This window comes from Peromyscus leucopus, chromosome 20 (genome assembly GCF_004664715.2).
Source record: "Peromyscus leucopus breed LL Stock chromosome 20, UCI_PerLeu_2.1, whole genome shotgun sequence".
Lineage (NCBI taxonomy): Eukaryota > Metazoa > Chordata > Mammalia > Rodentia > Cricetidae > Peromyscus > Peromyscus leucopus.
The window spans coordinates 21,624,813-21,636,745 of NC_051080.1; the positions used below are offsets into that span (position 1 = coordinate 21,624,813).

Here is an 11,933-nt window from a genome sequence, read left to right on the forward strand (position 1 = left end):
CTGCTACAGAAAAACAGGGGTTGTTGATTTTAGCTCAGTGGTAGGGAACTTAGCCCCAACACCCGAAAAGAAATAATAAATTTGGATTGTGACGGCTGGACAGTGATAGGGTACTTACACAAACGCCACTCCTGCGGCCTTGGGTTCCATGCCCAGCAACTCAAAATAAAGAAATAAATATGAACAAATACAACTGATACTGTAAATAATGTAGACATGCATTCTTGTGCTGCTCATCACGCTCCTCTGTATTTGCTTCTTCCTTCACACTCGGTGGTGGTGGTGCTGCTGCTGCTGCGTGTGCATGTGTGTGGTGTGTGTAACTGTATCTATGTGCTGTGTTTACGTCTGGCTATGTGGATGTCCGTCTGCGTCTCTGTGTACATCTCTGTATGGCTGTCTCTGTGTGTCTATGTGCACAGGGGAGGACACCAGATTTCCTGCTGTATCCTTCTCTACCCTTTTCCTCCTAAATCAGGCTCTCTCGCTCAACCTTAGGCTAGTTGCCAGCGAAACCCCAGTGACCCCTCCTATTCCCCCACAGTGCTAGAGTTATGGATGTGCACCCCCGGCCACACCCCGTTTCTCACACGGGATTCAAACTCAGCAGCACCCTTTCTTCCTCACTGAACCAGTTCCTGGGTCCCGGGTGCCGTACCTTTGAGTGTCAACCTGACCACACAGCATCCTGGACTCAGGCCAGTGTGTGCAGCACAGCCCTTCGGGGTTGGGCTGGGTCAGTGAAGTTTCGCCCGCCGGGCTGACTTCCACTTGCCAGTGGTCAGTCAGTTCCCCTCTTCCTTGGTTTTCCCGGTCTTAAGCAAGGGCTGCGGGTCAGAGACAACTAGAAAACCAGTCTGTCTCAAACGACAACAGGAAACCAATACTCCAGGCTGACGGGCACATACAAGAACCAGTAACTTCATAACCCCTCCTCCCCAGGACAGTCCAGTCAAGAGAACTAGTTCTCCCTGTAGCCACGCACTGGCTGCATGACTTTGCAAGGCTTTGCCCCCCACTGCCTGGTAAGTCACTCATGATTTTCAAGCTCCTCCATGACACTGGGAAACTCACATTGCCTCTCCGGGCCATGGTGGCATGTCTAAATAGGTACCACTTTGGAGGGGAGTCAGAGAATTAGTCCCCCCACTCAGAGGGAGGAGGTTACACTGTGCCAGAACCCTGACCTCAACACCGGTGCAGTGGGGCCCCAGGGTCAGTCCCCTCCCAAGTGGAGGTGCTTCCTCTTTTACTGTCTGGCTCATGGCTCAAAACTTACTCATCCCATTTCCTCTACGGGCCATGGCCTGAGAAGTGCTGGGGATACAACCTGGTGACCTTCAGGGTTTTTCCTGTCTCACGCCAAGTGCCCAGCCCCCAGCCATGCAGAACCTGAGACATTTGTAAAGGGTAATGGATTAGTCCAAATTATCACACCTCTAACGGGGCATCAAGGACCAGGCTTCAGTATCTCTCGAGAGTGCTCTTTAAAAATTGGGATTCACCGGGCGGTGGTGGCGCACGCCTTTAATCCCAGCACTCGGGAGGCAGAGCCAGGCAGATCTCTGTGAGTTCGAGGCCAGCCTGAGCTACCAAGTGAGTTCCAGGAAAGGCGCAAAGCTACACAGAGAAACCCTGTCTCGAAAAACCAAAAAAAAATAAATAAAAATTGGGATTCGAGGCCTGGGGTCTCAGCCTATGCTTTTTAATTCACGCGCTCAGGAAGCAGAGGCAAATGACTCTCTTTGAACTTGAAGTTGGTCAATTCTACACAGCCAGTTCCAAGCCAGACAGGGCTACACAGTGAGACCCTGTCTCAAAAAAGAAAAACACATTTTTTTCTTTTAAGTGGGGATTCTGGGTTTGAGGGTGTGACTCAGTTGGTAGAGTGCTTGCCTAGCATACACAAAGCCTGGGTGGCAAGATTTTTTTTTTTTTTTTGAGACAGGGTTTCTCCGTGTTGTTTTGGTGCCTGTCCTGGATCTCGCTCTGCAGACCAGGCTGGCCTCAAACTCACAGAGATCCGCCTGGCTCTGCCTCCCGAGTGCTGGGATTAAAGGCGTGCGCCGCCACTGCACCGCAGCCCTGGGTTTTAATCCCGATCACCCCCATAAAGTTAGCATGGTGGCACATGCCTGTAATCCCAAACAGCTGGGAGGCAGAGACAGGAAGATCAGGAGTTGAAAGCCATCTTCAGCTATATGGATTGAAGTCACCCTGGGAACAGATGAGGCTATCTTAAAAATAAAAACAAAAAATTGAACTGGATGGGGGAAGACGGCTCAGACGGAAAACGGCCTACCACATAAGCAGGAGGACCTGAATCTGGACCCCCAGCACCCTAGCAAACACCAGGCCCAGTGGTGCGTCTGTAACCCCAGCACTGGATGAGCAGGGACAGGCAGGTCCCTGGAGCTCATCGGCCCGCCAGTGTAGCCACTTGGTGAGCTCCAGGTCCAGCGAGAAACTCTGTCTCAAAACACAAAGTGGAAAAAAAAAATACAGGAAAACACCTGATGTTGACCATTGCACACACACACACACTGAGGGGGCATTCACATGTACATACATCCAGACAAACACATGCATCGCGCACACACATACATACGTACATCCCCCCAATGAGTAAATTAATATATATATTTTAAGTATACTGGCCGGCTCCCTAGGCAGGTTTGACAAACCTCAGGCACGCACAAAGCGATGAAATGCTGCAGAACACACACATACACATACACACACACACACACTTCTCCTTCCCTGCCCATCTCATCTCCCGAGGGGTGCTTGTCACAGGCGGAAAGGTGCCGACCACGTGACACCCTACAAATACAAACCCCACCAAATCCACAGAGCACCAAGAGGACTCTCAGGGGCTTGGAAGATGGCTGCTTAGTGGGTAAAGAACCTGAGTTCGGTCCCCAGAACCCACATTTAGAAAAAGGGTGTGGTAGTCTAACAATGGTAGGGAGGCAGAGACAGGCAGCTCCCTGTGGCTCACAGGCCGGCCAGCCTAGCCAAATTGGTTAGCCCTAGGCCAGTAAAAGACTATCTCAAAAAAAAACAAAAGATATCTGTGGAATGACACCCAAGGTTGTCCTGTGGTTCATACACATAGATGTGGAGAGAGAGAGAGAGAGAGAGAGAGAGAGAGAGAGAGAGAGAGAGAGAGAGAGAGAGAGACTTGAGAAGTCTTCTTATTATGGTCAGTTTCCCACCAACGTTACCAAAAATTTCTATACAGAGACTAGCCCAGCAATAAGGAACCCAGGGCTGTCTGGTGAGTCACCCACAGTCATATGCCATCCTAAGGGGAGCTCTCAGGTCAGTAATCCCCCCAGGATGTTGGGGAGAACCCACTCCCCTGCCCCAAGAGTCCAGCTGGAAAGCCCTTGCTCCAGATGCGGCCACTCCATACTTTCTGAATTAGGTTCACAGGTCCCTGGAAAGACGCAAAAGAGAAGTGGGCACTCAAGGTGATGTGGAATGTTTGAATTCCCACTCTGCTTCCTATGAGCCTCAATTTTCTCGACTACAACGTGATGGTAAATGTGACCTGCCTCGCCAAGTGCCTGGGAGACAGGCTACCCAAAACTCAAAAGGCAGAACACACATAGGCATGAGAGAGAGCTTTGCCGGGAGCTTAACCGCCTGGACTGGCTCCTCACTCTTCCTTCCCTTTGAGCCAAGCTCCTGCCCTGCCTTGCTGGTGCCTGGTGCCTGAAGAAAACTGGGCTGGAGAGAGGCTGGGCTTGGGTCAGCCAGAAGAAACAAACCCCAACTCCCTCCAGCTCCACACTGCTCAGGCCCCATAGGGATTTGTGTGAGTGACAGCCAGACACCGTCTGCTCCCCATGGGGCTGCATCACAGGCCTGCTGCACAGCAGCCCCTTGCTTTATTACTTTGCTGAATGGCGGGAGAGATCCCATGCCTCCATCACCAACTAAGAACTGGCGAGCTAGGGACACGTGTTTGGGGGGGCGGTATATGACTGTAAAACACATTTCAGAACACAGGATGGCCATTTGTTGCGTCTCTCCACAAGCCTGTAAGATCGGCGTGTGTTCCAAGCTGGTCTTTGGTGCCCAAGGTGACAGAACAGTACAGAAGACCTGGGTTCAGGGGAGCGGAGCAGACACTGGGGGATGGGACGCCCCAAGTTTCACTTCCACGCTGTCTTCTGTGTCCTACTTCACTCTGGTTTTGAACAAGGCTGGGTCTGGGGAAGGCACTAGCAGGACAGACCTTCCTCAGCTCTTCCAATGCTCCCCATCTCTGAGTCCTACCCCTGGGGGTGCCGTACCGACCAGAGACTCATGTGAAAGAGCAGCACATGGATGCCCGACTCCAAGCCAAAGTTATGGAAACATTTTCAAAGAGCTACAACAAGCCGGGCAGTGGTGGCGCACGCCTTTAATCCCAGCACTTGGGCGGCAGAGCCAGGCGGATCTCTGTGAGTTCGAGGCCAGCCTGGTCTACAGAGTGAGATCCAGGACAGGCACCAAAACTACAGAGAAACCCTGTCTCGAAAAAAACAAAAAAACAAAAAACAAAAACAAAAAAAAAAAAGAGCTACAACAGCCTGGGAAATGGGCACTGAGATGCCAGCATACAACTTGCAAGCAAATTCAGTCAGTCAGTATGAACCGAGGCACTCCTGCTCATGGGCCCATTTCTCATCCCACCACTGGCTCCTTTCAAAGATGCCGACCTCCTGGGCAGAGCATCCAGTGTTGGGTGACGCCACCTCAACAGACTAAGAACATCAAATTCACAGCCCATCTCTGGTCCATAAGAATCTGGCTCTCTGTGTGTCCCTCAGAAAAGCTGCTGCTCGAGGAACATCAGGGGCAGGAATACATCTAGGGGCCCAGGACCCCACTGTCTCTAAAATGTGCCAGCAGACATCCTTGGCAGTGGGCCAGGGGAGAAACTGGGCTTTGTAACCAGAAGGCCTTGAGTCCCAGCCCTGATTCTGCCCTTCAGCATGTCTTCTGCCTCTGGGTCCCCATTGCCTTGGCAGGTTAAAGGAGAGGGGCAGTGTGCGTAAGGCTTGGGACTCTAGGCATGAAGGTCCTACTCAGCCACAATCAGACCCGGTGGGAAGAGCAGTCTGCTCACACTCTCTCCACCCCCTGTAACTTCTCCAGACCTTCTGGGTTCACCTGAGATGAGGAGACACTTGCTGACAGGTAACGGAGGGCCTTATCATCTTCTCCATCATCCGCATCCACTCCGTGACTGGACTCAGGACTATTCTGGACCCCCATCATTTAACAATGTATTTTCAATACACCTGCCTCTGCCCGCTAGCTGCCTGGGGAACCGACCGGGGCATATATCAGATTTGCATCCCTGTGGCCTGTCTTCCTGGTCCAGCCCAGTGAGGGGAGAAGCAAGACAGTAAGGCAGGATGATCCCCAAGTATACCTTACTGAATGTGTGGCTCACAGACCAGAGGCATCATAACCTGTGGCAAATATAGACTCTCAGGCCACCCAGACCTGACTCAGGCTGTGGGGTAAGGCCCAAGTGACTCGGCACACACTCAAGCTTGGGAAGCACGCCTCTCAAAGGACCACTTCATGCCTCTCAAATTGTGGGCCTGACAAGGACTCACTCCGGCCCAAGTATTAATTAAGAGTCTGGCCTAGGGAACATCATGGAAAAGAAGGAACGTAGGAACACCTGGACGGGGTGGAGTGCTGTGGAACACTGACATCTGGGCATGATGTGGCCACTGCATCACATCACACACTCACAACAGCTGTGATGACCCGCACACGACTGGGCCGTCAACAGCCTGCCATGAAAGGGGAGAAGTTCACACAAGTCCCACCTCTCCCTGAACAGGTCGAAACTATAAACCAAGATTGCTGGAAGAGGGAGAAGCATTTTCTTTCCTGGAAAATGCCTGTTCTCCAGTACACAACCCTAGTTAAATGCACCAAGTCACCAAAACAAATAAAGGATATGAAAGGACGACATACACACACACACACACACACAGAGAGAGAGAGAGAGAGAGAGAGAGAGAGAGATTTCATAATGAAACCCATTATTGTGTGTGATTAATATGTGATTTTTTTTTTTTTATTTTAAAGAGATCGATTTTAGGAACAACCTTCAAGAACCTTCTGTGGAAGACAAAATGGGACCTGAAATGTATATACCCAGAAGGCATCAAGGCATGGGTTACTTCACTACCCTCTGAGTCTCACGGGTACCCCAGCTTTGATAGGTGACACTGGTCCTTGTCCCTCAAATCCTCACCCTCTCGCCCCACCAACAGGCTGACACATAGGAGCTGTCCACTGACCCCTCACAGGTCCTTCATCTGCCTTCCAAAAACGCACTTCCCTCCTGTCACGAAAGGGAGCCTTTCTGAGCACAATTTCATTTTTTTAAAAATAAGTGCTGCAATTCCTCTAACAGTTTCAGGTGATCTGAAATATTATAAAAATCGCTCTCAGGCACACTCCTTCCACCAGACCTCGTCGACTTCGATTATTTATATATTTATGAACGATGTTCATGGAGCAGATGGCAGCTAGTAAGCCTTCGACAAGTGGGAGAGAAAAAAAAAATCAATGGGACAGAATGTAAACTGGATGACTCGCCCATGTAGTCTTGCCGACAAGCTCGGATGGAATCATCTCCCATTCAGTGGAAGCCCATACAACAGCCGGTCAACAATTGGATTAAAATAGCACTCTTGGACTTCGCAGCACATGCAGACTCCAGAGCTCTTCTAGGAATAGCCTGCCAGCCCAGGGCTGCTTCCCAAGCAGAACTGAGTAGGGATGGGGCGGGGACGGGGGACAGAATGATGGCATCAGGTGAGGACAGGGAGAGCCTCAGAGAGGTGAAGTGATAGACATTTACTGAGCACCGACAGTGCGCAGCACAATGAGGTGACAACCTGTGTTGATCCCAACGCCAGTTCCAGAGGGCCAGCATTACTCCCCATGTTACAGATGAAGAAGGTCCAAAGAGAGAGGAAGGACTTTGCCCAAGGTAACACTGCCTCTAAGCAGGGAATGTGGGCAACCTGAGCCCCAAACCTATACCGTCAGGGCCTCTGGCAATAGAATAGGATGGGGGTGGGGTAATTGTCCCTCATCTGTATCCTTGACTACGAAGCCATCTTTCAACCTGAGGCCATCCAGCCTTCAGGACTATGTGAAGATTAAACTCTAAAGCTCTACTGAAACAATTTGAACCTGGTCCACCTGAGAACCACGGGAAGTGAAGTCTTGGTGGGAAAACAGGAAGACGATAGAAAAGTTCTAGAAGATAAGGGGTGGGTGTCACAAGCACATGGAGGGCGAATGAGTTGAGAGAGAAACAGAGAAAGAGGTGAGGGGAGCTGGCAGGGCCAAGCCTCTCTACCTGGAGCTGCAGAGACACAAGAGCACACACACACACTGTCTTCAGCAACCGATGGAAATCATTCCCCTCTTCGGGAAGTTAGCAGTCCTCCCTCCCTGGTCCCCTCTCACTTTCTCTCTGGAAGTTTCACATCAGTTGAAACAGAAAGGAGCTCCCACAGTGGTTTTGTCTGTCCTCTGACAGGAAAGACTGCCATTATTGTTGCCATAATTATCCTGTTCCCAGGGCTTCCGTCACATAACTGTCACGGAGACACAACCAACCCCCATGACTCTTCTGCCCATTTTACAGATAAGAACACTGAACAGTAACTTGGATGTGCACTGTGCACAAGAAAGAAATGGTTTAAATGTAGATCCTACTCTTATCTGGATACCCTGGGCAACAGGCATGGGCTGGAACTGTTTCACCTATTTGCAGACAGGAAAAGAGGGCTTCAAGGTGATGTTGACCTAAGATTACATGCTGACCACACAGATGAACCCATGTTTCATTGTTAGGGGTATGTGTCTGTTTCAGACAGGGGCTCACTATACAACACAGGCTGGTCTTGAACCAGTGACCTTCCTGGCTCAGCAACCCCAGTGTTACAATTACAGGTAGAGACCAACACACCCAGCTCAAATAACATCAATTTTAAATCTACAACGCCCAGCCTCGGATGGTTTGCTAAAGATAGCCAAGCGCCATGCCACCAAAGCCACAAGAATGGTGGTCTGTTCAACTAAAGAGATGGCAGAGATGCTGAACATGAGGCCACCACGTCCTGACATGCATCAGTGTCTCTTTCTGAACACCAGTCTCTGGATTCTTATGCAAGGCCTGCCAGGGACCAGGATCCATGACTTCACTTTAGGGAGAACCACCAAAGGACAATGCCAAGGTCACTTAGAAGCCAGATGCTGACCTTGAGATGTAGACAGAATGTATTCACGAAGAATGCAGGGGAAACCAGCATTTTCTCATTCGCTCTGTCAGAAAATGGGTCCATCGCTCCCAGTCTAAGTCAGGTGGCCTGCCAGGCATCCGGGGACACAAAGGCATTCAGAATGCAGCAGGACAACCAGAAGCCCAGATGAGCTTTGCAGCCCAAAGGCTTAGCTGATGACCCTGCACCTGCCTCTCATGGGCTGAGAGTTTCGGGAACCCCTGGCCTCTCTCCCAGTCTGAGTGAAATGAAAAGTCCCTCTTGCCACACAGGTAATGGTGGCCACTGTGTGAGTGACAGGCGGCAATGTCACTGCCTGGAGGAGCTTGCCTGCTTGCCTCTTTAAATGAATGGACGTGAGCTGGACATGGGGACACACACCTGTAGTCTCCGCGCTCAGGAAGCAGAGGCCGGAGCATTTACCACAAATTCCGGGCCAGCCTGTGCTATGTCATGAGATCTTGTCTCAAGAACTTCAAAAACAAACCAGACAAATAATAGTAGCTCTCAGACTTCTCCCCTGCGCTGAGGTGGAACACCACCACCTCCAAGGTCTTCAGAGAGGTGCTCAGAAAGCTTTAGACCATGAAGAACAGGGACGGCTATCTGAGGAAGCAGCGTTTCTTTAAAATTTCCCAAAGTGCACAAACACATCTTAGGCCTTTATCCAAAAGCCATTTCTGTATATCCCTCTCTAACACCCAACACACACACACACACACACACACACACACACACACACACTCCTCATAATCCACAGCATGCTTATTACAAAGCCCCTCCCCGGGAAGAAAGCCTCCCCAGTCGACCCGTTCTGCATGCTACATCACAGGAGAAAACCCATTCTCTCTCCAGCCTCCTTCCCAGTTACATGGAGCCTAGACCCTGGGAAATCATCCTAGCTGGCAACCCTGCCAGCTACCTCCGCTGTCATCTGGCCATAGCAAAAAGAAAAAAGAAAGAAAGAAAAAAGACGCTTCCTTTTTATGCACACTGAATACAACCCGACCCCTCCAAGAATAGGAAGAGTCTCATAGTCAGAGTAGAAACGTCTTCACTGGGAATCACTATTTCCTCCAGGACTCCATAGATTTCTAGAGGCTGAGGTAGCAAAATATGGCTCTGGTGATTATGGGGTGGAAATTAAGGGTAAAGGAAGCAAAAATGAGGAAGCATCCGGGCTCACTTCTCAAAATTTACCATCCACCAACTCATTTCTCAACTATGGGGGGGGGGCGCTCCCTGTGCTCCAGGCACGTGTCTTAGGGAATGGAGACATTAAAGGTGAGGTGACATTCCCATCCTGTGCCTCAAGGCCAGGAAAACCTATTCTCATTTACTCAAAGCAGCCCATTTTACAGACAAGGAGCTTAAGACCCAGAGACCGTAGCCAACTTGCCCAAGGTCACAAAAATAGTGCGTTGCAGGACCAGGAATTAGACAGAGGTGCACAGTCCACGTGACTCTCCCCTGCTGCGCCACCTTCACACTCAAGCCCTCCCCCACCCCTCCATTTCTAGCAGCAGGGTGGGGATCAAAGACAACCCGCTAGGGCTCTGCCGGCAAAGGAAGTCCAGGTTCCTCTTTCCTCCCACCCCAGACACAAGACCCACATTTAGAGGGCACACGGGTTCCTTCCAGACCTACTGTGTGTGCACGACCCCCCGGGAAGCCCTGCAAATGCATCCATCTCTCAACACTGAACTTCCATTAAAAAAAAAAAAAAAAGATGATGATGATGATGATGATGATGATGAAAACATAACGGGCAAAGAGGAAGTACTGTTTAAACGCCGGCGGGGGTCGGCGCAGGAGGAAGTCGGGCCAGTGCAAGTCTATTCGCCCTTTTGGTTCCTCAATTCGGTCGCCTGGCCTGGAAAAACCCCTGATGAAGTTAGCGGGAGGGCAACGCGCGCGGAGCTCGGATCAGGCCCTGCAGCGCTCACCTGGCCTGCAAGAGGGGTGTGCCCGGGGACAGCCACTCGGACCCCGCGCCCCTGCCTCGGGGTGCAAGCCACCCCAGGCGCTCGCTCCCTCCCTGCAGCCGGGTGGACCAGGGCGGCGACGCCGCAGCGGACTCCCTGCGGGCCCTGCACGTACCTGGCAGCCCGATGGGCGGGCGAGCGGGCGGCGGGAGCCTGCGGTGCACACACGCCGCTTCCGGGTCGGCGGCTCGCGCGTCCCCGCCGCAGGTTCGCGAGCGGCCCCGCCGCGGCGGCAGCAGCAGCAGCAGCAGCAGCAGCAACAGCAGCGCCCCGGCCCCGGCGCGGCCAGAAATCGCTATAAAAGGAAGAGGCGGCGAGGAGGAAGAGGAAGCGCTGTTTACCTTCACAGCCCAGCCCGGCGCCGCACAAAAGGAGGACGCGGCGACGCGCCGCCCCCGCGCCCCGGCCCCGCCGCACCACGGGCCCCGCGTCACCGCGCCCGGGACCGCCCCGCGTCGCCCCCGCCCCAGCCCGCCGGGTGACCTTGGGCGAGTCCCGGACGCGCAGGCCTGACCCCCAGGGCGCCGGGCACCCACGGCTCCTCGCTCACCTGGGATGAGGGGTCTAGATGCGCGCGTCCCAGGTCCTGCCACCTGCCTGGCTGCTCCAGGCCCGGGGTTGCCGCGGAAGCCAGGCAAAATCCTTGCCAGGCAGAAACACCCACAGGGTCCAGTGGTGCAAGCCCACGGGGACCAATAAAGCAGAGGCAATGAGCGGTGGGGGTCTGGGCTACCCACATGGTCATCCCAGGACTTGTAATTTCGTGGGGGACACTCCCCAATTAATATCTCCTTGCTGAGAGTCCCATTTCTGTTATTGTGGGAAACCCTGTCTTTCCCCTTGTGTAGGACGTGATTAAGGGGCATCTTTGCTCTCTTTTACTCCCCTGCCCTCAAGGCACCGTTATCTTGATAGTGAATCAGATTTTTTTTCGGGAATATATAGTGTTATGTAAAACAACTTTTTCCTGACCTCTAACATGATATCAAAAGGGTTACACCCACAGTTTTCATCACCTTCCTTCAGTCTTCCTACCCCTCCAACTGTGCTGGGGGATTTGGGGTGCACCTAAACAACATCAGGGACTGATTTACCCGATCTATTTCATTTGGGGGGGGGGGGTGTCGGAGAGTGGGGAGGAGTTTCGAGGCAGGGTTTCTCTGTGTTGCCCTGACTGTCCCGGAACTCGCTCTATAGACCAGGCTGGCCTCTAACTCCTAGAAATCCTCCTGCCTCTGCCTTCCAAGTGCCGGGATTAAAATCACCCGCCCTGCCTCTGCCACCCCCACCCTGCTGGTCCTTTTCATCTTTAATAAAGGTGTGTCCTGATTTTCCTTAGCCAGTCCGGGGAGCTCAGCGCTGTTGAAATGGACTCCAGGAGGGCTTTCAAGGACTTTTGGTTGGGAGGGAACCGTGCCGTGCTATACAAAGTCACTCCTCTGATGATAACTTGCTCGCACCGGGACCAGCAAGAAAAGTTGTATGGCCCACTTGGAACCGCAGACCCAAGGGGAGGGCAGAAGTCCTTTCCAGAAGTTTCAGGAAGGATTTAGGCTAAGGGAGGAAAAGAATTGCCAGAGAGGCCGAAGGCATGAGTTCAAATCCTCCCTCGCCACAGCATTTCATG

The 11,933-nt window shown here is 52.2% G+C and overlaps 1 protein-coding gene across 2 annotated transcripts in view; it reads right to left on the bottom strand.

Annotated features, from left to right (window-relative positions):
• Positions 1 to 10,585, bottom strand: part of Cyrib (CYFIP related Rac1 interactor B) — a 138,461-nt gene extending 127,876 nt beyond the window's left edge. Inside the window, exon 1 of one of the 2 annotated variants that reach the window (XM_028876037.2) lies at positions 10,422 to 10,585. The gene's annotated coding sequence lies outside the window, so the exon portion shown is untranslated. The remainder of the gene's footprint in view (positions 1 to 10,421) is intronic. The other variant, XM_028876040.2, reaches the window with a different exon arrangement.
• Between the last annotated feature and the right edge of the window lie 1,348 nt (positions 10,586 to 11,933).